The sequence below is a fragment of the Spermophilus citellus genome (genome assembly GCF_964194105.1).
Source record: "Spermophilus citellus genome assembly, chromosome: 8".
NCBI classification, from domain to species: domain Eukaryota; kingdom Metazoa; phylum Chordata; class Mammalia; order Rodentia; family Sciuridae; genus Spermophilus; species Spermophilus citellus.
This window is the reverse complement of record NC_138189.1, coordinates 14,081,726-14,108,547: the sequence shown is the minus strand read 5'-3', so window position 1 is coordinate 14,108,547 and position 26,822 is coordinate 14,081,726.

The following is a 26,822-nucleotide window of genomic DNA, read 5'->3' as shown; positions in this document are numbered from 1 at the left end:
AAGGTCCTCTAGAATATTATTGTAGACAGTATGAGATCTCATGCATCCCAATCCCATCAGTCTGGTCATTGTGCTATTTTTGACAGACAACACACTATTTCCTCCTATGTTATTTTAAATTCATTTTGCAGTTGTTCATTTCCTCCTACATAATAGGCTAAGAACCTTAAACATTTTTTCCACTGTGAATTTACATGTCAAACTTGAAATGCTTTAATTGTTAACTTATCTCAACATACCTATTTAATTATCAAAACATTTTAACTCATCATGAAAACTTCTTCCTCCAGTTTTCACCTTTTAATAACTGCTTTTGCTTCTAAATTACAATTGTGGCTATAGGTTGTCCGAATATTATGAGGGGCTTCCTATCTACTATTTGGAAGCATAAAGTATTTTATACTCCATGCTCAAGCCCACACTCTTGTCCAAAATTGTTGTCTGACTTCCAAAATATTTGATTATCTAATATAACTAACTGTCTCTCTTCTTTTGTGTTCTCATTAGTATTTCATTTTTCCAGGAGATTATTCATTTACTAGGCAATGTAAAAATCAAACCTAAAACGTAGTTCAAAACAGCTCCAAACAATTTGTGGATTAAAGAAAAAGAAAAACTCCATTTCAGTGAATTTCCGCATATCTGAAGCGTTCCCTGCATTTTCCACCTTTACAGCACTGGACATGGAGTATTCCAACTGCCTGGCAACATGTTTGTCTTCCTGACTAGATGTTAAGCACTTTGGAGGTCAGGTTCTGTATCTGTCCATCATGTATTCAAATTCCTGAAAAAGAAGGATATTCACTAAGCAGTAAAAAGACGGACGGAATGCATCCATGGCAACAAAACTTCAGGGCACATATTATTCTGTTTATGCAATATGCAAAATATTCTGCTCATAATCATATAGATGTACTCCACAAAGCTGTATTAACCTGGACCATCTGGTCTAGACAATTGTGACAGGTTTCTAATTGCACTTTTATCTCTATTGTTTCCCTTTCAGTTTTCCCACATCTCACCATCACATGAATAATCCTAGCTCACTGCTTGAACACATCCACTTTCTGCACAAAATCTTGCCTTCCCTATATCTTCAGAATCCTCACAACCTTATTCACCAGAATCCTCCCCCCAATCCCATATCTGTCCCATCATGACAGATTTCTACAAAGTGTTCTAAATAATCTAAGCATGGTCTACTCAGCCATGTAATCTCTTTCTCTCCTTATTCATTTCCCTTATCACTTTTGCCTTTATTGTCTTCATATTTGTTTTAAGATTACCTTTCCCTTATAAACCATTTCAAATTTTTCTTCTTATACCAAGATTTCTGACAGTTCTCTCAAAATTTCATATTCTAAGGAACAGAGACTCAGACAGATATTTTACCATTAGTGGAATTCCAACATAGAAACCTCACTAATCTTGCTGTTTGGACATTAGAGTGGGGATCAGGCCCACTTAGAAGCATTAACTCTTTTACATGTCAGTTGGGTACCATGACAAAAATCATCACACTAGTCCAAACTTTCATCTTCTTATCTGTAAACTGAAAACAGAAATATTGTAAGAAATGAGAAAAACATCTTCTATGTATGTGTATATCTTTTTTTTTTTTTTTTTTTGGTACCAGGGAATGAATTCAGGGGCACTCAGTCACTGAGCCACATCTCTAGCCCTTTTTTAGATTTTATTTAGAGACAGGGCCTGGGTGAGTTGCTTAGCACTTCACTTTTGCTGAGGCTGGCTTTGAACTTGCAATCCTCCAGCCTCAGCCTCCAGCACCACTGGGATTACAGGCATGCAACACTATGCCCATTTTTATATGTGTCTATCTTTAGTATGCCAATATCTGAGAGGCTCTAGTGGGGGAAATGAAATGAAAGTATTAACAGTCTATTAAGGGCTCAGTTGGTAGAGTGATTGTCTTGCATGCACGAAGGCCCTGGGTTCAATCCCCAGTATCCGCCTCTATACACACATACAAAGAAGGGTGGAGATTTTCTCAGTATTTTTAACATAATACAGAATTTGTCTCTGGAATAACTACAAGCTCAATGATTTGAGAATGTTTTTCAATCAAATACTCAAATTATAATTTTTGGCTTTATGAGGTCAAATATTCATATTATAAAATGTATCCAATAGTTTGCTCTGAAGGGATTAGAACATTGGAATGGTAACTCAATATGCTTTAATCCATGTATCTCCTAATGGTATGACCACACATGAGAAGTGAAAAATAGGGAAAAAAATTCAATTGCAGAAAGAAAAACAGGATTGAATGTGATCTTGTCTTGGGTTATTTATGTAACCTTTTACTAATTAGATATGTTTGAAAAAAGCACCATCACTTGCTTTCTTAAGATGACGGTTTCATTAAAAAGCCTTTCTGCTGAAACCTGGAATGCATTGCCAGCATAAGCAGGTCAGAGTTCACAGTTGAAACTGCTCATGCAAAGCATGTCCCAAGCTACCAGAAAGAAATGGAGACAGTATTTGTGCATCTGTCAACATGTGTGTATGCCCATATATTCACACTTTAAATGGGGGGTGAGCAAGAGAAGAAAGAGCCAAAGGAAGAAAAGGATGTTAGAATGAGACCCAACTGTTGCAGAGTTCCACACCACTCCTGCAGTGATAAGGTGGTATAACCTCCAGACATTTATGGCACCCTGAAGGGGCATAATCTTTGTAAAGAAAGTGAAAAACAAACCACATTTATCTTGGGTGATTTATCAGATTCATAATCATAAATCTCAAACCAGAAGACTCAGGGCATTTCTTTATCTTTTGAAGCAGCAAAACAGATCTTCCCTACCTTTTCTGTGTCTCCCAACTGAGATTGGGTGTCTGTCCTTATAGACAGGGATTCTCCTGGAAGATACAAGCCATAGCAGTGGACCAGTCTGGGGGTTGGGGGCGGGGGCCTGCTAGAACAGCTGGCTTCCTCCTCTCTCTGTGTGTGGAATGCTGTGCATGATGAATGGTGTCCAGAAACTGTGGTGTTAGCATTGGGCATCTGACAAAGAATTGTCAGAATATCTTTCACAAAGGATTCCAGCAGATTTCTTCATTGTTTTCCTTCTTTTTTTCCCTCATAGCTTTTGCTCCAGTAAATCAATATATGCAAAAAAATTGAAGCAGAATTTTCTATTATTTATTCCTTAAGGAATTTACTTATTTAGCTCATTTTTATTGACTGCCCATGATATCAGTAAATAAATATGCAAAATAGCTGCTGTCATTAAACTTACATTTTATGGTGAAAATAATTAGATACATTAAAATATGCTAATTTCCATGATAAAATACTGTGGAAAAAAATAAACCGAATAAGGGGATTAGGAAAAGGAGGGTGAGAATGATGGTTGGTTATTGAGATAAAGTAGTCAAGATAAGGCTATATGATATGGGAATATTTGTTCCAATTGCTGAACAGAATAAAGAAGGAATTGAGTCAAGATTCATACAGTATAAGAGTGCTTCACACAGAGAAAACGACAAGTCACAGTCCCTGGAACAAAAGCACATCTTGATGAAGTAGAAGTAACAGCAGACCAAGTTAGTAGAATCTTTATGTGTCCAGCAAAGCCTACCTGTCCCAGTATGAATGAGATGGGGAGGCATTCGGCGGGGGTGGGGGTGGGGACATGGAGCAGAGTCATGAATTGATTCCTGCCTACCAAGGTCCAGAACAGGAATTGGGGAAAAAGTGGCCCCTGACATTCTTTAAAGAGCCCTCAAGGTTTGGAACAGGGTAGGACAGAGACTATTGGTATTTTGATAGGAAAAAACATAGCAGCCAATGGATTGGATGTGGTGCACCATGACTTAAATAGAGGAATTAAGTTTGACTTTAAGGTTTGAGTGTTATCAACTGGTGGTACAAATGTAGCCTTTGCTGAATGACTGAATATATTTTAATTTTTTAAATTTAAGTTTTAGTAATATCAAAACTTAGACGTAGAACTGAATTATTTAATTTAAATTATTTTTCTTAGGGGAATACTTATTTGGTTGAATAAACCTATTCAGCTCAGAAGAATGAAAACCATAGAAATTTCATTCAATTGATGTGACCTACAGGATATTCAACCTCAGTTTTCTTTCTAAATTATTAACCAAACAATGTAGTATATATAGCTTCTTTTGTGCTCTACTTTAAATAAAACTTCCTATTTATTAGGTATGAATTAGAGTTGGCATTTGAAGATAAGAATATAAAAGGGACAAAAAACACAGTTTGAAAACTTCATTGTAATGTTACCCATGTAAGTAGTGATTCTCAGCAAGGGACTTCCCTGTCCAAATATGGCTCATGGAGGTTATACTAATTGGTTTCTTTAGTCCCATCTACAAACATTTTAACTTCATTCAATTTGACCATGATAATGCTGTGGTTTTATTCAAATAAATGTGATCCAGAGTGAACACTGAAATGCTCCAGAAAAGGTTGAAATTTTAGGACTGAATTTGGCTAAATATACGAAAGATGCAGGAAAGAAGGAAGTAAAGAAGGAATGGAAGAAAGAAAAATAAAGGAAAAATCTTTTTTCTGTCAAAAATATTTTAAAATATGCTTTTTGAAATGAGAAGAATTCTGGAGATCACAGTCCAAGAAAGATATCCTCAATATAGAGAGTCAAGGCCTGGGTTCCTTTGAACTTTAGCATATGAGTTTTATTCTCATGGTTGCAAATATCTATCTATAAATTTGTAGATATCATGGTTTATATATGAGGTGACCCCCCAAAGCTTATATGGAACACAATGCAAGAAAGTTTAGAGGTGCAATGATTGGGTTAAATGTTTTATGCTAATTAGTGTATTAATTAATCCATTGATAAGGATTAACTGGATGGTAACTATAGACAGGTGGGATGTGGCTGGAGAAAGTTACTCACTGGGGAATGTCATTGGTGTATATATTTGGTCCAGAATGAGGGCAGCACACCCCTCTTCCTGGCACCATATTCTGAACTACTTTCCTTTGCCACACTCTCCTGCCATGATGGTCTGCCTCATTTCAGGCTCAGAGCAATGAAACCCGCTGTCTATAGATTGAGATCTCTGAAACTGTGAGCACCAAATAAAATATTCCTTCTCTAAAATTATTCTTGTCATGTCTTTTGGTCCCAGCAGTGAAAAAGCTAACTAAAACAGTGAGCGTCAAGAATGGTGAAGGATAAAATGATAAGCAATATCTGTCCAAGTCTTCTGTCATGAAAACAAGAGTCTTACTTGAAAGCTCCATCCTGTAGAATTGTTTATATGTGAACATACAAAATTTGATCTCATAGATACTATTAGCAACAGTAGATTTGTTTTTGTTGTTGTTGTTTTTGTTGTTATAACTGTTTTCTTTCTTTATTTTGTTGCACTTTGCATTGAACACCAATTCATATGCCAAAAATATATGCATGAAAAGTGCTGTTTACAAAAGAACAAATGCTATCTGTACCCAGAGCAGACCCAGAGCATTGGCACACAAATACATTTTCTTGACTTTCCTATGGACACTGTATCCTAAAGTGAAAATACATTTTTTATGTTGCCACATTGCTAGTTGAGAAATAAAGAAATAAAGAAATAAAGACACTGCAAGTCATATTTGAAGCAAACAGCTGTTGCCACAGATGCATAAGGGCTGAGTTACTGCTAGGGAAGGAAGACTTGGGAAAATATGATGACCCTACATACAAAGGGATGAACTAAGAAAATGTACAATGGCCCAAACTCCTGAAAACAGACAAAGAAGCAGGTAAAGAATGAATAAATGGTGACAGTAGTAGAAAAATGAGGTTGCTTCCATTCAAATTTGCATCATAAAAGTGTGTGTCTTCAAGGGGATTACATCAAGTTTGTCTCCAAAGACTTTCTGCATGTGTATTTTCTTATTTCAAAATATATATCCTGAAATAGGGTAATAATCAAAATGTGAAATAGTCCAGTAAGAAAATTATATATGCTAAGGCTTGAAATCCAGCTCCATGACTTACTAGGTGAAGGTTTTGTGGAATTTCAAATTCTTTATCAATAAAGTAGTAGTAATAGGGCTGGGGATGTGGCTCAAGCGGTAGCGCGCTCGCCTGGCATGCGTGCGGCCCGGGTTTGATCCTCAGCACCACATACCAACAAAGATGTTGTGTCCGCCGAGAACTAAAAAATAAATAAATATTTTAAAAATTCTCTCTCTCTCTCTCTCTCTCTCTCTCTCTCTCTCTCTCTCTCTCTCCTCTCTCACTCTCTCTTAAAAAAAAAAGTACTAGTAATAGTGCCTACTTCATAGATGGGTATTGAGGTTTCACAGGATAAAATTGATATGACTAGAGAAAAAAATTGTTAATCTGGATATGTTTCCTCCAGTTGCCAAAGAGAATTGAATAATTTCCACATCAATTCTCACTCCCTTCCTTGGCTGTCACTGTGCCTCCTCAAGAAATGACATTCTTTCCTGCTTTTGAAAGGCAAAGATCTGCATTTAGAAATGGAATAAGAGGAAAATTTAGAAGGGAAATAAGTATTAGGAGACAAAATAATCTATAACTTTATTCTGAGGAGGAATTTGAGGCTCCTGGAAACAAAGACACTATAGAATCATGGTCATATATGATGAAAGTATATTTTTAAAAGGAAGGAAGAAATGCTTGTCTTTTTAAAAAACATATTTAAGTGTCTTACATGTTTCTAAGATAAAGTGAATGATAATGTATGTATATATAAACACACACACACACACACACACACACACACACACACACACACACATATATATATGCACATATTTAAGCTGGATTACGTTTCTTGGATGTCCATGGTCCTTTCAGATTGACTCTTACAGAACCCTATTTTGAATGCTTAAAGAGATAAGAAGTAAAGGTCTTATCACAGGGACAGGCTTACAGCTGATGTTCAAAAATTAATATATTTCCCAAATAATGAACTCCATTCTCCATGATTTATATTCTATAAAAGTGATTGTCAAGTAGCAATAATAACAATGGTAGTAATAGTAAGCATATGTTGGAAAATTTCCAAAAGCTAGGCACCATTCACTTCCCCTCACACCAACCTTATAAGCAAGATAATAATTATCCATATTGTCTTCATGAGGAGATAGAGGTTCAGAAAAGACCCAGTAAGCCAACAAATGTCACATATCTAGTAAGTAATATTAGTGAGAAGTCAATGCTGGTACCTTGTCTCTTAATCATGGACTCTGAACTGCTATGCTATGGTTTGAGGAAAGACTAGATATTGCAAAGCAGTTGTAATCTCCCAAGGTAACTACAGGTAGGGGATCAAGTTTCTAGATTTGTATATACAAGGAAGTTTATGAAAAATCATATTTTATAGCCTCGAAACACTTGCTAATTATAAAATTCACTCACAAGAATCAGTCTAAATTATTTATGAAAGACAAATATTTGCAGTTCAAATCCTTTTTTCAACATTGGGTGGTAAACTATCTGGAGCATATGATTTGGCATTTAAATATAATTACCTTAGTATAAAGATATTTTCACTTACTCTAATGAAGAAACAAAACCATAAATAATACAAAAATCTACAAGCATGTTGGACTTAAAAGCTGACTCCCTGGGCAGCTCTGGAAGATATAACACAGGACAAGGGTCAAATTGGATTAAGAAACAGAAAGCCAACCACTTGTATGATCAAAGGGTCTTGGCACTGTCCTGAGGACTTTAGCCAATGGCTACTTGCCTTTGGCTGCCCATTGCTTTGTGAATTAAATTACCTCTCAAAACTTTTCTCAGTTTTCTTATCTCAAATCAGAAGTGATCATCAATACTGAAAACATATTTTAGAAATACATGGAGATAAAAATATTTTTATGAGTGTGTGTTCCTTGTCTTTTTAAAATTATTTTCATTCACCTAATGTCTACTTCTAACCATTTGTTCCAAAGCCTGGACATTCACAGACATGATAGCATTGTTTTAATTTTTTTTAACTGAAAGCTTTCAAGGAAAACAAAGATTTTCTATTATAAAAATTAAAATGGAAAATTTAAGGGGGAAAAACAATTTTCTCATAGCTATCATTTATTGAGTAATTCAAAGGTGCTAGCAAAGGTCCATATTTACACTAGTCCCTGGCTCCAGTATAGTTTTCTGGAGGCCACAGGACATGTGATATTGTAACAGACTAGATGCACAAGCAGATGTGAATCCTGCAACATTCTATTAAGAAAGATATTAAGGAGTTTTCCAAAAACTGCAAAATGCTGCTGTTCTCACTATTTTTTGTTTGTTTGTTTTGGAGAATAAAGTTATTTTAATAAACAGATCTTACTTATATAAACTTGTAATGGGTTTGTAATAACTTTAAGTAAATTAGTAACACTTAAAATGTATTAGTTTTAATATCTACCATAATATATTTCAATAGCTATGTCCTATATAAGCAAATATTTTTTAGGGTACAATAGATTTTAATAGAAAAAAAGGGAACTTAGTCCCCCAAACCTGAGAACTACTGTTCTAGGTGACTGCAGTGAACATTTACTGGGGTCATCCTAGGCCTGGGATGGCCCAAGAAGCATGAAAACTCTCCAAAAAACAATTCTCAGGAGAATAAAATAGGGAATTCAGAGCATAAAAATACAGCTGTGGCTCAATAACATAATCAAGTGATTTACAATTTTAAAAACCTAGATTTCACTTCCACGTCTATTATTTTATTTCCTTGTTTTACTTAAATTGTCTTTTGTCTTAGTTCTTTCATTTTTTGGAAAAGACATTAAACTGTGACTCCTTTTTAAAAAATTAATATAAAAATAATTGTTTTGGAGAATAATGGAGGCAAATATGAAAGTATTCTGTACACAAAATGATTGTGTTCATAATCCAATTGTGCTACTTCTCAACTGCTTGAATTCAGGGAACAAATTTCATCTCTCAACACCTCAGTTTCCACATCTACAAGAATATTGATATTAATAAAAAGTACTGTTTCTATCTCAGAATTTACTGATGAGGTAAATTTACTTGACATCACAATTGTCAATTGATTGTTATTATTATTCAGTATGTTATTGACAATGACAATAATATGTACTATTCTAATTGGATGTTGTTTTGGATACAACTACCTCAAAATATGGAGGCTTAAAGCAGTAACATTCTGTTATAATTCACAATTCCAAGTTCTGTCCAGGACTCATTTGGGTGAGTTTTCTACACTCCTGACTTGAGTTGTTTCATGTGTTTGAATTAGAGAGTGGCTGTGGCAGGGACTGCATGTCTTCCACTAGTTGGTCTCTCTCTTTACATGGCAGGCTCTCCTCCCACGTCTTGTCATGTGACCATCTAGACCAGGAAGCCCTAGTCTGGTTTCCTCTATGGGAGAGACTATGGATTGACTTTTGTAACTTCCTGTTATGGTTTAGATATTAAGTGTCCCCAAAATGCTCATATGTACAAGAAAGGTTAGAGATGAAAAATGTCTGGATTATGGGAGATTTGACCTGATTAGTGCATTAGTCTCCTGATAGGGATTAACTGGGTGACAACTATAGGAAGGTAGAATATGGCTGGAGGATTGGGTCATTGGGGAGTGACTTTGGATATATTTGTCCTTGGTGGGAGGAGAAGGCTATCTTTCTCTGCTTTTTTGTGGCCATGTCCTGAACTGCTCCCCTCTTCCACCATGATGTTCTGCCTCACTGTGGACCCAGAACAATGGAGCCAGCTGCCCATGAACTGAGATCTCTGAAACCATGAGCCCCAAATAAACCTCCCCTCCTCTAAAATTATTTTTATCAGGTCTTTTTGTTTACGCATTGAAAAAGCTAACTAAAAAAGTCCTCACATTCATATTTAAAAAATTAAATCCCTATGTAATGGCATTAGAAGATGGGTCCACTGCGAGGTATTTAGGTCATAAGAGTTATTCTGTCTGAATGAGATTAGTGTCCTTTTAAGGGAAAGAAGACTGACATCTCCCTCCTTCCCTCCCTCTCCCTCTCCTTTTCTTCCTCTCCCCCCGTCCCAGCCTCTCTTCCATGTAAGAAAATAGTAAGAAGAGACAGTATTAGAAGACAAGAAGAGGATCTTCACCAGACTCTGGATAAGTTGACACCTTGATTTTTTTTTTTTGCCATAGCATTTATTTATTTATTATTTTTTTGATGTTCACAACATTACAAAGCTCTTGACAAATCATATTTCATACATTAGAATCAAGTGGGTTATGAACTCCCATTTTTACCCCAAATACAGATTGCAGAATCAGATCGGTTACACATCACATTTTTACATACTGCCATATTAGTGACTGTTGTATTCTGCTACCTTTCCTATCCTCTACTATCCCTCCTCCCCTCCCCTCCCATCTTCTCTTTCTACCCCATCTACTGTAATTCATTTCCCTCCATGTTTGTTATCCCATTCCCCTCATAACCTCTTATATGTAATTTTGTATAACAATGAGGGTCTCCCTCCATTTCCATGTGATTTCCCTTTTTTTCTCCCTTTCCCTCCCGCCTCATGTCTCTGTTTAATGTTAATCTTTTCTTGCTGCTCTTCCTCCCTGTTCTGTTCTTAGTTGCTCTCATTATATCAAAGAAGACATTTGGTATTTGTTTTTTAGGGATTGGCTAGCTTCACTAAGCATAATCTGCTCTAGTGCCATCCATTTCCCTGCAAATTCCGTGATTTTGTCATTTTTTTAGTGCTGCGTAATACTCCATGGTGTATAAATGCCACGTTTTTTTTTATCCATTCATCTATTGAAGGGCATCTGGGTTGATTCCACAGTCTAGCAATTGTGAATTGTGCTGCTATGAACATTGATGTGGCAGTATCCCTGTAGTGTGCTCTTTTAAGGTTTTCAGGAAATAGTCCGAGAAGGACAATAGCTGGGTCAAATGGTGGTTCCATTCCCAGCTTTCCCAGGAATCTCCATACTGCTTTCCAAATTGGCCGCACCCATTTGCAGTCCCACCAGCAGCTTTGATTTTAAACATCACAGCTTCTGGAATGGTGAGAAATAACTTCCATTTTCTAAACCACCTATTCTATCAAATTTTTTTTTAGACTTTTAATGATAGTAACCTGAACTAAAACAGTGTCTCAGAGTTTCAAGAGGAAAGAAGCAAAGGCAAGAGCTCAGAAATTCCAGAATTTGACTTTCTCTACATGCTACTGGTCAAAAGAGTCACAGGCTCAACAGGAGAGAATATGAGTCTTTCTCTCAAGGAGTGAAGAAGCATGCATAAATAAGAGTCTTCTGGAGACCAGCTACCACAATTATAATTTATTTTAGCACATGTATGCAAATTATGTACAACTGCTATACACAATTGGGTGTTGGTAACTATTAAATCAGTGTTTCAAGATCTTTGAAGAGAGATTTACTGTCCAGATACCAGCTTTGAGAATATTAGTAGTTATACATTTAGAATATACTGTTAGTAGGTCCTGTATTGGAGGAATAGGAACTCATGAGTCAATTGATGAAAGGAAATATGTTGGTCCATGCACTGTGATGAAAGGCAGGAACTTAAGTGAAAGGAAACCCAGGATTCAGCTCCTGGCTCTGCATTGCCTTATTCTGTGACACCAAAGGCTGGCATTTTCTGAGACTGGTTGAGTCACCTGTGTAAGTGCTGCAGGTGCTATGGCTCCACAACACACTCCTGGAGTCTGAAGTGGCTTACACAAAAAGCATAATTTGCTCAGCAATCTGCAGCCTGGACAGGACCCAGTGAGAAAAAGTTTCGTGCTTTTCCCACCGTCAGCTGGGATGGCTCAAAAGCCAGTGGCTGGAATGTCTAAAGCTTTGTTCTCTCTGGACTTGAACAGCTGTGAGATGGAACAGCTGGAGTTCCTGAGCTAGTTTCTCAATGTCCATAGATTTAGGTTCAAGTGGCTGAATTTACGACACAGAGGTGCAGGGTTCTAAAGACCTAAGGGTGGGGAAGAGAGAGAGTCAGAAACTATAGAATTTATATAGTGTTCTATTCATCACAAGTGAGTCAATTATTGCTGGTGTGAATTCAAGCAGTAGGGAATTCTATCACATTTTTTTTTTGTGAGAGAAATGTCAAAGAATTTGAAGACATATCTTAAAACTTCACAGCTCAGAAAAGACGACATCTATCTTAACTAGTTTCCAACTCAATGTCACTAATAAATGCTCACTATACATTCATGTCCTTCTTCTCCTTACCTGGCCCACATTCTCCCACCGAAACTGCAATTCAACTCCCCACATCACTGAAAAGATTCAGATAGTGTCATTTCAAGATCCTTTAGATCTTCTTGGAATCCTCCAGTGATCTACAAACAGATCCTTCACTGCTGGTTTAGGGATCTGCCTAATATCAGCCTTCTCAGACAGTTCACGTAATCCTACAGAAGACATCACTTGAGGCAGATGAACCCCTGGTTTCCTTGCAGGGAAATCAGCCTCTCCCCTGCTGCCTGGCAGGACCTCAACTGGCTGCAGAAAGTGTGTTGGCTCCAGGATGTTTTCAGTATTGAAATAAAACCAAAAAGAATAAGAAATGCTGGTTCAGACCTGAACTAAGAATAAAAAGATATCAAAAACAATCATTGAGTTCTAAAGAATGTAAAGAGTCCAAAGTGGAGGCAAAGTATTACTCAGTTGCTAGTTGAACATCTAGAACACTACATAACTATGCAAATTAGGGGAATAGCTCATTCTTCCAGAGATTTTGTTCCTCTAACTGCTCTCTGCCTTAACTTGAAAGATTCAGCAATGAACATTGCTGAATATATCCGTTAAAATATTATAATCTTTAGTTTAATTGATGGTCTCAAGGTCTAACACTTTTTTATTTTAACTTTACAAGTATATATACAGACTTTCGTTATCAAAACTTGAATACTTTGTTTTCTTGTTAATTTTCTTCTACCAGGTTATAAGCCTCCTAGTACAGAAGCATTCTACCTACAGTATTTAGTTCATTATCCCTTCTATGGTATACACTGCATAAATACTTATTGGATGAAGGGGAAATGGCAATGCCAACACCATAAGTCCCTTTAAATTTTTATCATGCTGCAATTAGAGCAAACAGGTAAACAAGGAACTGAATGCTCTTAAAACATTATTTTATCTTTTAATGCAATGTGGGTTTACATTAATTAGTTTTATCAATGAATGTTCAAAACAGAACAATGAAATTATCAGGTGAAAATGCCGAGCACTAGACATAATCCTATTTCTACTCTTCACTAGAAAAAAATAAGAGTAGAATAGTTGGCTTCATGGATTCCCTATTGTGAGTACAGCATAGATAAAATATTTATAACTCTTCAGGGAAAAATTGGCCAGTATGGTGACAAGATTTGAAATTATGTCCTATGTAACTATTGAAGGGCCCATTAGGCTTTTTTGTTTGTTTGTTTGTTTGTTTTTTTAAGAATTAAAAAAGCAAGATGTAAATATCCATTGATCATAAATTTAATTGTGTAAAGTACAGGTGAAGTGGAAGAGGGTCCTAGTTTCTGGTTAGACTCAGAGAAAGAATACTTACACAATTTAAATAGATAGAACTTTAAAAGGTCTTAGAGAAATAATTAGAAATTTAACCTTTGGAACTGGACAGAAGAGTTTAAACTTTCAGTTCTGCTTTTTACTGGCTATTTTGTTTGGATATCGACTTAACATTTTTGAACCTCATGTTCCTCATTTCCAAAATGGATACTATAATATAAACCTTCCTCCTGAGGATATTTTGAAGGTTGGAATTAAGAAATGTATAGTATTCAAACAAATGCCTAGACCACAGTAAAGCCTTAATTGATGTGAGATGGGATATGCTAGACTTACAGTTGATTTTATTTTTTCTAAGTTTGAGAATTCAAACTGCAAAGGCAAGAACATACACTTCTCAGATTCACTGGCCATCATCTGTAAGAGAGCAGACTTTGGATGAATGGTGGCTGAAGGCTCACATTTTCAGAACAACAGAGTAAGACCAGTAAGTGCGTGAGATAAGGAAACATGTAAGACAGACATGGATCTGAGGCAAAAGGAGAATAAAACTTCTTTTAAGGATTATACACTACCATGTACAAGTATCTTTGCTCAAGATTTGCTCATCATTTATTGTTGCAGGAAACTTTCAAGTGCCAACAATTACTCTTTGCATTTTAAAAAATAGAAAAGCTGAGATTATGTGTTTTGTACAAATGATATGAGTACAAATCAGACTCATCAACTGAACTAAAAGAACTCACACTGTAATTGAGAAGATTAAGAAATAGTAGGCCTTCTCTGATTACATTCTTTCTAAACCTTTATAATATACAGAATTAAAAAATAAAAGGACTAATCCGGCAATATAGTAACTGTCTGGATAGGAATAGGAATATCACTTCTCTGTCTCCAGACACATAATCTCCATTAATGTGCCCCTCAACTATTAGCCTTGTTTGACAATTAGTCCATATTAATGAAACATGCTGGTTTATTTACAATCATAAGGAAAATACCATTTATCAAACATTTGCTTTAAGTTCCATCTAGGCATAATGTTTTTGCAAGTTTGGTAAATTTCCTTTTCCAGGTATGTGGATATTCATTGGGAACAACGATATTTAATGTTCTCTAAGCTGCTAACTTCAAATTGGGACAATTGAAATGCCTGGCTTAGTTAGGATAAAACACTAAAAAATAGCAACTCTGATACCCATGTTCTTCTCCTATGCAAGGAGGCAAACTGTCACAATCAATATTCCTGAGAGTGGGGAAGGTAAAAATGCTGAAGGGATACTTGATGTACCTTTTTCTATTACCTGGGACAAGTAGGAAGAGGATTCCACAAATTTAATGGGGTAATTACATTGTAAATTGTCAGAACACCAACTGTCTACACATAGGCACATGTATTCTCACCTGGAAAGATACTGTGTGGTCAAATAAATCTTTCTGGATTGGCAGGCAGTATGTATGAACTTGGACTCTGTTTGCTATGTTACATGTGTAAATAATATTTCTGAGCTTCATTTTTTCCTATCTCTAAATAAAAAGCTTAGAAGAATAAATTTTGAAGATGCCTTTAAGCTAAAAAATGTTATTATTCTCTGTTCCTTAAATAACAAAACCAAGTTCAATGTATGGCATTTGAATTATGTGTTTTTTTCCTACAAAAGTGGGTGTTTGACAATCTCAGACAATGGAAATGTCATTGACAAATAGAAACATTTCAGTTCTCTTGGGAATTCAGTTAAAACTCCAATTTTAGATTATACATTTTGGAGATAATTTTAACTAATTATATTTCCTTTAACTGAATATTTTGGCAGAAAACTGAACATGAAATTTAACTTGGAGTATTTTGAAATTAAGAGCAGGTGACACAATGTTTTTATACCTCAAAATAATTTTGATAGATATTTTGGCACAATTTGCTCAAGAAATGGATTTAACATTAGAGCAAGGAAATTGCTAACAGGAAGGTGTCCCCTGGGAGATATATTAAATAATTTCAGGCTTAACAATGTTGGAAGAGAAGTTGTTTTAGAGTATACTTCTTTTAAAATGCAAAAAAGAACTTAAAGGTGTACCCAGGCACCTTTTATCCCAGTGGAATTTGGGAATCACATATTATTTTATCCTTCCCCTTTTCTACCATGTCTTCATAGTATCAGAAAACCCAGTGACTAGAAACCCCATCTTTAGACATTTTTCAGTTTCTAAAGCCTAGCAGTCCTGTCATAGGAGATTAGGCAGATCACTCTTACACAGCATTTCAAAATCCATTCCAGAGTCTCCATGTTTACTTCTGGAAAGGGATTGGTCAATAAAATACCACAGCTGTCTTCTAAAATGCACCCGGGTGACTGAGAAAGGAAGTCCACACCCCTGTAAGCATTTTGTTAGAAATGTTTCAGTTAAGTTTATATCACATATATATTAACTCATATATACCATATCATGTAAATTTTATATCTACATATAAAACTGACAACATAGAAATTGAGTCAAACTTGCTTGATCCATGATTTTAAAAATGAAAACATTAATAAACAAAGTGTGTAAAAGTATTTTATGGTATGGGTAAATTTAAACTTATATGAACAAACATCTTAATTCCCTTAGCTATCCTCATTTTTATAAGATTTATTTTAAATCTATTATGACTTAGTTACAAAATACGTTAAATAATGTCTTCCCTTCTAAATTTACTAGTAGTTTATTAATTTGATAAAGGCATAAGGTAGATCATTATAATTAATTAATTAAGCAATAGTTGTCTTTCTATTTTACTACAAGCTTTGCATTAGTAATCTACACACTAAGTATGCTGGGTTAGTCTGACTTTAAGCATTATGAAATTCATTTTGGAGCTGAACAGAGGGTAAGGATGTGCCTCTAAGTTTGTATGGCCACTAGATATTTCCTAAAATTAAATAAAACTTATACATGCGGTATAATTTTGAAATAGTTAAGCAGTAATTCATGAAATATTAATCCACTGGAGTTTTTGGAATGCATCAAAAAAGATCAGTGTACATACTTTGAGTCTAGAAATTTATTGAAAAAAGTAAACCTTAATTTCAAGGAAGAACAGACTATAGATTAGCAGAAAGGAGGTGAGCAGACATCATGTGAACTGAATGAGGAGTGGAGCAGTAATCAGCAGGGGGATATGTGGGGAATGATGACAGTTTAACCTGGTACATTTGCTCACTCTTGTCATCTGGTCAAACTCATCTGACTCATGGAAAGGATCAATAACAGCCACTTTCTTTTAGTTTTCCCTATGCTATTCCTAGAAACTTGTGTGTCATAAAAACTAACAATATTCTCTGTACAATTAATATAAGTTACCTTTATCACTAACCCAATAAACACACTCACTCAGATGTGTACAAACACACACATGTACACCACATTCACATAAACAAATTAGCCTGCTATTTGGTGTTCCCTGAATTTCTTCTCTGGTACATGTTTAGACTTGAAATTTGTGCCAGGCTTTGTTGTTATGGTGGATATATTTTTTTTCAGTCTCTGATCATGGAGTAGAAAGAACTCTTACATGAAATGAGCTTAAGCCCAAACTCTTCCACCTGACTACACAACTTAGGCAAATCACTTAACCTCACCAAACTCAATCTTCATCTTTAAAATGGAGCCATAAAATACTTTATGTCCTAAAATGAATGAATATCTTACAATGCTGTTAAGGATCAAATGGAGTGATGTCCATAGAAATTAATGTTTAATGGTAAACATTAAAATAGGAATGAAAACAACAAATTACAGCTGATAACCAAACAAACATGAAGAAATCCCAAGTTAACACACCAATTATATGGTCATATGAGACAAACAACAGGGAAAATGCCTTGAGAGTGATTCTTTCATTATTTTGACACATTCTCTTTGCTTTAAGTAGAATCAGGTTGGTCCTCTAGTGTGTAAGCAACCAAGGTGTCAACACAGACAAGTTTATACAATCATACATGAAGTGGTGTCTATTTCCACAGGTATCAGGACATCATTGTCCTTAGGATCACATCTCCTATAACCCACCATTAAAAAAAAAAAATGGTCAATTTGGGCTGGGATTGTGGCTCAGTGGCAGAGCACTTTCCTCTCACATGTGAGGCACTGGGTTTGAGCCTCAACACCACATAAAAATAAAAAAACAAAATAAAAATATTATATCCATCAAAAAAAAAAAAAAAAAACTGGGCACAGTGTCGAATGCCTTTAATCTCAGTGGATTGAGAGGCTGAAGCAGGAGGAGCTCAAAGTCAAAGCCAGCCTCAGCAAATTAGAAAGACCTTAAGTAACTCAGTGAGACCCTGTCTCTAAATAAAATGGCTAGGGATATGACTCAGAGTTTAAATGCCTCTGAATTTAATCCCTGGTACAAAAAAAAAAAAAAAAAAAAAAGGTCAATTTATGTTCCCAGCTCATTCTATGTTAACTATCACCAGTGAGAGGCATCATCTTCATCTGAAAGTAGATTCAACTTTTGGAAACTTGTGAACATCAACTGTAGTGAATCCTGGCAAAAGACTGGAGAGTTTAAACTGAACGATGGAATTTAGTGTTTAAAAATAAACTCAAAACAATTGTAGTATGTGTGTGTATTTGCATTAGGCTTAAAGAGTGGCTCAGAAGGAATTTTGAAATTGTTCTCAAGAAAAAACGTACTGGATTAATTATATTCCTATCATTGTTGTACATATAAAATATCCCTGGACATGAGCAAAATGTGACATGATTGTTTTCAAAAATCAGATTTATTATATTAGTGTTATAACTCATGCAATTCTCCCATATTAACAGAATCGGGTAGGAGTGCATATTCTAAGTCACACAGACAAGTACTCTCACATGCACAAATTCTCAGTCATCTTTTTCTCTTATTTTCCCAAGATTTACTCTGATTCTTAGTTTTTGTACTCAAATAATATATGCTCGATGACACTGGGGAGCTGGCAGGAAGGCATACGAAAGACAAGAAGCAGTCAACATTCACCATCAGAGTCTTGTAATGACACAAATCAGTTTGTACAATCTCTGTTTATAATAAATCTGTAAACTGGATACTCTCCTCCTCTCCAGATTCCTCAGACCCTCAGCCTACAGAGCACAGAGCCTGCCTGGATGTTGTCACCTTGGATTATGCAACTGGATTTTCCTCCATCTGTGGACCCTGCCTAGTCAGACCTCTGCCTCTTATCACTCCTGTGATCCACCCCTTCTTATCTGTTCATCCCACATGAGCTGACTCCCTTCCAGACTCTTGCTTGGCAGGGGCTGGCCTTTCTCCATAGGATGATTTCTATTTTCAAGTCTACCAATTTACAATGTGGATACAAATTTGGCCTTTCTCTCCACCCTCCAGTCTTTTAGGATTAAGCCTTTATCCCAGGGCAGACCACATCTGCGTAAATCCAGCTCCTTTCCAACTGGTCTGTTCCCATTAGTGCTTTGAACCCTGCTAGATATTTCCTGTACCTCTCCAAGCTCCACAAATCTGTACCATGTTAAATGTTAGGTAGTTAAGGAAGAGATAAATGTATTTTAAATTCATACAGAGATTTGCAAAAGCCCCACTAATAGGATGGAGATAAATTAGAGTAAGCATCTCATAATTAAGGAGAGCTGCTAAGCATCGCAGACGTGGTAGTAGGCATTCCAATCCTTTATTAATCCTCAGAAATGACCCTGAAAAAGTACAGATTATTTTTTGACTGTATGAATGTCAGTTTATGGTATTTTATTTTTCATGCCTAGCCACTCCCTGCCTATCCATTAAATGCTTGGGTGACTTAAAGAAAAGATTCAGTCTTCCACAAGGGAGGAATATGGCAGGACCTTAATATGAATGGACCCTATTCACTCAGGGCATGAAATCCATTGACAAGCACAAAACTGAGATGCCAGTCTATCAAGAGAGGACATCAGTAGGGAAACAAACTAGTGGGGCTGAAGAAAGGTGTGACCCTTTAGTGGAAGTTCACCCGTGACCTATCCAAAATTTATTCAATGTGATGCAAGAAACAACCTGGCTAATTTTTTTACCTCTTCAATTGTAGCTTCATTCCTGGGTGGAGCTTTACTTGCAGATAATATAATCAGAATGTCCAAATGGATGGGAAAGAGATTTCAGGTCTCCCCTCCAAGTCAGACCAGATAACTGTACTGAAAATGTAACATTTTTCTTAAATATTCCAAACTTTCTTATTACCTACTTCAGAGCTGTGTTTCCTGTAGTGATATACATTCAAATTATTTTATATATTAATAATTCTTCACTTTTTTGAATAGTAACCAATTTCATTGCATATGGAATACATGCAGTTGGTGGCCTCAATAAGTGAATATATAAATAGAATTTAAAAGGAAGGAAAAGATAAATCAAGTGTATTGTACATATCTTACAGGTCAGTCAAATGCTTTAAATCACGTCATTTGATTGAATGTCAGTCTATAAGATCATTATTATTTCCATTTTACAGATAAGAATACTAAGTTTCTACAAGTTTCAGATAATCTTCCAAAGCCATATATTTAAACAATCAGTAGATGGAACAATTTAGAGCAGGGTCTCTATTACTTAATGTAATACAGCTGGTATCTTCAGGAAAATCCAGATTATGCATACTCTATGCACCACACTGTCTGAAGCACTGCAATCATGTTTAAATGTTGTTATGTAAGTGACATTTTAGTATACCAATGTATTGTAAATATAACTTTTGATATTAAACTCAAGACATTATCCTATTTTAATATTATTCAAAAGATACAGGTTACTCTTCTATTATTTCAAATATACTATAGAAATAAAAGGGTTTCTTAATTTTTTAAAAATCTCATTAAGCATGAAAGTTCTAGGAGATACACTCCAGATTTTTCTAAAGAATAGCTTTTTTTGGTTGAGGTTGTGGTTTTGCTCACCATCAGGCTTAATGATTCTGAGGTCTTTCGTTAAGCATAACATTTAGTATTTATCAGTCATTTACTTTGTTTTAAACTGCCCTTATTTCAGTTTCAGATGGTTTTCTGTAGTTTGGGCTGTGTTCATACTGTTGTAAGAATTGTAGTCTCTAGAAATTTAATCAATATGATAAGGTAAAATTTTGTGTTTGAAAATTTCAGTATGGAATGCCTAGAGTTGTTCACGTGGAGATTCCACGCTTAGTTTCTCATCTTCTGGATGAAACTTAAGTAGTATTTTACTTCTTTGTGCTCCTTTTGACACTAACATTTTGCATGTCCTTTCTGCTGACATAGTTAATGGGGAAGGCGTCTTTCCCTGGAGTCCAGAATTAAAGGATCATCATAAATACAGCTATGCGTGGAACAAAGGCTAAACAGCTATAGCTGATCATAGACATGATAGTGTGAGTCAAAGGCTGACATGGCCCATGTCACCAAGGGGGATTACTCAGCAGTTCAAGACAAGCAGTTTCAAGGAATGCTGTCTGTGTACTGCTCTTAAGAAAAACAAATCTGGCCTAAGAGGAAGGCTGGCATTTCAGAGTCATGAATTCTCAAGAACTGAGGGAGGAAACATAAGTGGTATTTATTTAGCACTTACTAGTATGCTGTTTAATTTTAAATTCTACTGAATCCATAGAATTGTAAGGTTGGAAGTACATTCATTTTAAGCATGATGAAACTGAGGTTGAGTGAATTCCACAAATTCAGTGTGTGAATGATCAGTTCTCATGAAGTATCTTCAAAAAGAAGATACATGCATGGAATTAAAAGTGCCTAGTTATTTAAGGAACCTAATTGTATTTAGCATTAATTGTGTGTGTGTGTGTGTGTGTGTGTGTGTGTGTGTGTTGCTGGGCATTGAACCCAGGGCCTTGTGCATGCTAGGTAAGCACTCTACCAATGGAGCTAGCATTAAATTTTTTTTAGTTGAGGGAAAAATTATGGATTTGGGCTGATTCAGTAGAAATGTTTTACTATAATCTCACACTAATTCTTACAATCTCATATTTAGTTCTAACTGGTGTAGAATGCTGTCTGCTCTGTTTCCTCCTCTGAAAACAAGGGAAAAGGTGTCCACTTTTCCTCTGTGATTAACTTAGATCTGAAATAGTGCAATAATGTTTGCCAGGTAATAGTATTTTTTTCTTTGCGTGGGTCATTTCATTATGGAAAGAGGAGAGGAATAGAGCACTCCTATTGGCTTCAGGGTGACAAGTGACACATCCCACCCAGTAATCCTATTTGTTCTTTGTCTGTCTTATGACTTGATCACCATCTCTGAGCCATCTGAGATGATGCCCATTCTCCATTAACTACACTCCTTATGGGAAAGCTCTAGTGGTGGGGAAGAGAGAAAGCAACAGAACTAGATAGCAAAACAGTCTCGAAGTCACATACATTTTTTCCATATAATAACTCATAAGGAAGGTTTCCAGGAGGTCCCTCTGAGAAATAATGCTTGTCACAAGCTGAGCCAAGCATGGGACAACACTTTGAATGGCCAACTAACTTAGACCTCATAGTTACCAAGTTCCCATTTCTTCCCCCACTCTTTACAAATTAATAACAATTGTTTAAGCTAATTAGATAACTTGTTTGGTGTTCAAACAACTGGCAAGAGAAAGAATCAGAAAGAAGGGAATCTTCATAACTCAAAATTTCAATTTAAAAATCACCAAAATCAGTAAACCAAAAAGATATATCACTCAAATAGGTACAGACTTAGAATTCCAGTTTTGTCTTATTTTATAATGATCACAAATGAATATTTTAAAATCTTCTATCAGTTGTCCTGTATATAAGTGTGCATGTGTGTATACATACAGTTATCACTTTATAAAAAAGTAATAAATCACTGAAGTAACAATTCTTCAAATCCATCAATTCCGACTTACCCTGGAGGGAATGAGGCACGAACAGTTTGCTAACTACTCTGCAAAATCTCATCATTTATAAGGAGCACAGCCAAGTTTGGAACCCGGGTCTGTCTGAACTCATCCCATGGCAGACTGCTCTCTAACAGACTCATACATTAACCAAAATGCAACTTCTAAGATTTGCATGAGGTAAGCAAAGCTTAGAATTGCCATCTATGATAAAGATACCAGTGAAGAACTCTCATCAGAATGGCATCTAAGGATTTTTTTTTTATTATTTCTCACTTAACTGTTGAATGTTATTTATCCCTTTATTTGACCAACAAGCACAATTATTAACAATGAACTCAGGGAGAATTTGAGCTCCAAGACCACCCCTTGCTCCTCATCAGGCCAAGCTCCCTCTGGATCATTCATTGTGCCTAAGAGCAGCTGAGACTGCACTGTTATGAAGAAACATTCTTGACAAAGAATCAAGAGACCTGGACTCTGTTACTGGCCGGGTGGGCTGTGAAATAGAAGAGCAACCTTGGCTAGTGGCTTGTCATCCCTAACCCAGAGCTGCCTTGCTGAGGAAGGACAATTTGGACACAGATGAAAGTTCCTGTAGTTCTGAGGGTCTGTAAACATTCACCCCTGTTCCAAAATTGCTCCTGGAGAAGAGAGAAGGACAGGATGCTTCTGGGCTCCTAAAAAAAAAAAAAAAGAAAAACATAGTGACTCTCACAAAGGATCTGCTTTCCCAGTATTTGCTTTCTGGAGGAGACAATTTAAGATTTACATAAACAGCTCCTTTCTCTGGTTGCTTATTTAGGGCATGTTCTCAGATTTCAAGATTGCCTGCCCCCCTCCCCACCCCCTGCAATCTTCAGGTCTTCCTTGCCCTCAGTGATAGTTCTCTTTGTGACACTATTTACTGTGTCCCCACTTTGTTACATTGTCCTCCACTTTATCGACATCATCCATGCTCCCCACGATGGAGCATTTATCAGGCCAGCTGGCATTTCCAGAAAGGCTGTCAAGTAAATCCCTGGTGCATTTGAGGACCATTTATGTCACCCACACTCTAGATAAGGGGACTGTCAGATGCAATCGCCCACCTGGGACATCACGATAGCTTTCTGTACACTTACCAAAGGAAATCCAGGCTTCTGTACATGCAGCTCCTCAGTCACTATGGAAATGATTTATTCAGGCAGAAATGAATATTAGACAATTTCTGTGTAATTTCACAGAATGAGCCCTAGAAGACAACAAAAAGGACCTCATAAGTGGAGGTATTTTGTTTCTAAAGGACAGAATACACACCTACCTAGTGATCTACCTATTTACCATATTTCCTCCTTGCCCACTTCTTCCTTTGGATATCACTGAGCACCTACTAGGTGCCCGGCACTGTTTTATAGGTCGAGAATACAAAAAAGAACAAGTCAGAATACCTCTGTGCTCACAGGGTTAACAGTTTAATCTCTTTACTATGGCACTGATTCTGTTCTCTTAAAGGGATATAGTGTGTGTGTGCGTGAGTGTGTGTGTGTGTGTGTGTGTGTGTGTGCACAATTTTTCCAATATATTATGGATTTTATAGAGGCACTGTCTAAATCACCTCTGAATCTCCAGTTGCAATGGTTGCAAATACTTCCTGGTATACAGGAGATGATGTGCACACACACACACACACACACACACACACACAAATACACATCTATCAAATTACCAATTTGTATAAATATATATGAAGATATGCAAACCCCCAATGGCTCTGTATTTTGGAGTTTTGAATGAGTGATGGAAGGAGTTGAGACTCTGGGACCATCTGCATAACATTATTGTATTTTGTATGTGAGAATGATATGAGTTTTGGGAGCCAGGGTAGAATGTATGGTTCAAATATGGTTTGCCATCATGAAAGTTCCATAAAACCATCCATGTTAGATATGGAAAAACAAAAAACAAACCGCACTGGCTTTTCATTGTATTTAGAATGAGCTCTCAAAGCCCTGCAACAGTCTACAAAGCCTTCCTTTGTCATTCTCTCACTTTTAACTACTTGGACTTATTTGCAATGGTTCAGCCTCCCTGGTCCTCTCACCATTCCTTAATCAGGACAGGCTGTCCTGGATTCCAGGGTCTTTGCATGTGCTTGTACATCCTCTGCCTAAAAAGCCTTTTCCTTAGTAAGGAATGGTGAGTGCTTCCTGAAACCCTTTTCTCAATTCAAGGGCTTCTGCAATCCCAACACGCTAGAGTTGACCTTTCCTGCCTGGCTGAGTAATTCTCTCTCTTACTGCTTCAGTGTATATTTTCTTCAGAACACTTGTCATTATGTAAAATAACCTAGCTGTCTCTAACTTGACAAGTCACAACCTCCCTGAACTTTTAGCCTAACACATAAAACTAGAAAATTAGACTCAATAAATTGTTCAGCTTTTTAGACTCTAAAATCCTATTACCTCTTATCAAAGAATCAGTAAAGGCTAAGATCATGCACATTTTTTTTCACATTTTTTTAGTCCACAGACAAATCATATGTGTTCCTTAAGTGAGAGTCTGTGATAGCAGTTGTGATAGTTTAGAGGAAAAATTACTTGCTTTTTTTTTTAGAGCAGGAAGTTTTTTTTATGGAAATAATGCACACAACTAAAAAGAAACTATCACACATTTTTAAATAAATAACAAAAGATTTTGAATTCACAGCATCTTGGTTGGCTAGGACGCTAAGAATTGAGTGGAGGGAGGCAGAGTGTGAAATGGGGATTAAATTGTGGCAATACTTCAACAGCTATTTCTAAACCCATTCTAAGTAGAGGGGACCATGTTTCGATTAGAATTTAGGAGCAGGAATTTGGTAGTTGTTTGGAAAAGAACATAGTGAAAATAAAAGTTCTTTCAGAATTCATTTAGCAATACATCTTTTTGAGTGCAACAAATCTACCTCTTGCCTCTGCAGTTTTATGGAAAGAGAACTACGGATTACAATCCCTTATCCAAAATTCTTGGAGCCATAACTAGCGCAGATTTTTAAATTTTAAAAATTGTGGAATAATTACATAGACTTGACTAGTTGAGCATACCTGATCTCTAAAGTCAAAATCTGAAATGCTCCAAAATCTTCAAATTCTTGAACTTAAAATTTTAAATGAAGTGCATTCAGACTTTGAATTTTCAAATTAGGGACATTCAAGTTGTATTAAAAACAGTTTAACATAATGAAACTTAACATGAGTTCATGTAATAGTGAGCCTAACTTAGTCTAGGGATCGAGGATGACTTTGCTAAGGAAAGTAGTAGTTGAATAGCATTCCAAGTTGCACCATTCATTAAAGTTTCTGTCTGATCCCCAGTAGCAATAAGAGTTTACCATATCTCCCTTCAGAGACTGGGCATTACTGTGACCAACTATTCTGACCTTCTCTGCCTTAGTATTTCCAAGAGAGGATCAAATTAATTCAACTAGCCTTAAAGACCTTTTGAAGAGCCTTCACATAACAGTGATTCTTATGCTGAGCCATGGACTGAACCTTAGTCTTGAGAGTTCTCATCTGAATCAAGGAAATGTGGACAGTGGTTCACTTGATAACGTGTGAGAAACTTCCATGTGGAGGACTGTGGTATAGACCATTATGTAAAGAAGGGACCACAGGATATCAAAGTGACTTGGGGGTGTTTTGGAGCCTTAGTGACTAAGGCTTCTTGAGTTCACAGACCTAGCTACAGAAGAGAAATTGCTGTCACAATTTGGAGGAAAGCATAGATGAACACCTCATCAACCAGCTGAAATGGTTTAGAGGAAGTGGTACTTGAAATAGTCATGAAGAGTAAAGAGAAGTGTTATGAAGACAGATATAAAGAGCCACAGAGAATGCAGCATGATCAGAAGCCTAGAATTATAAGATGACTGCAAGAACCTGAAAATTAAAAGAGAAACCATGGGGTCACATTTCACTAAGACACACTTAGCATAGTACATTTTGAGCATTATAATTTCTCTTAGTTGATTTGGTAGTCTCTTTAGAAGATGGAAGCCTGGCTAAGCTTTTATGCCCTTAATATAAGCTAGAGATAGAAGATTGGGGAGAAAATATAAACTGTATCTTTTAATTGAAAGTAGAAAACGGTATAATGAGTTTAAATGAAAGAATGACAAGCAAGCATTACAGTCATTCAAGTATATCCACATTTTATATCATTGAAATGAAGACTGACACTATAGATAACTATGTGCAGAGTCTTCTGTTTTTCAAGCTGAGCCAAGAATTAGAAGGGATATTCCACCTGGGTCCTTCCTTGGAATGGATGGATAGATGACAGGTATGTATCTGGGGATAAAACTCCTCTAGAACTTTAAACATAAGCCACTTCTATTTCAGGAACATGAGAAAAGTGGAAGTACAATGGATCCCTGTTTCTTATCTGCTATGTATTTATTGCGATTCAATAGTAAGAGAGCAAAAGCCAGCTAATGGAATG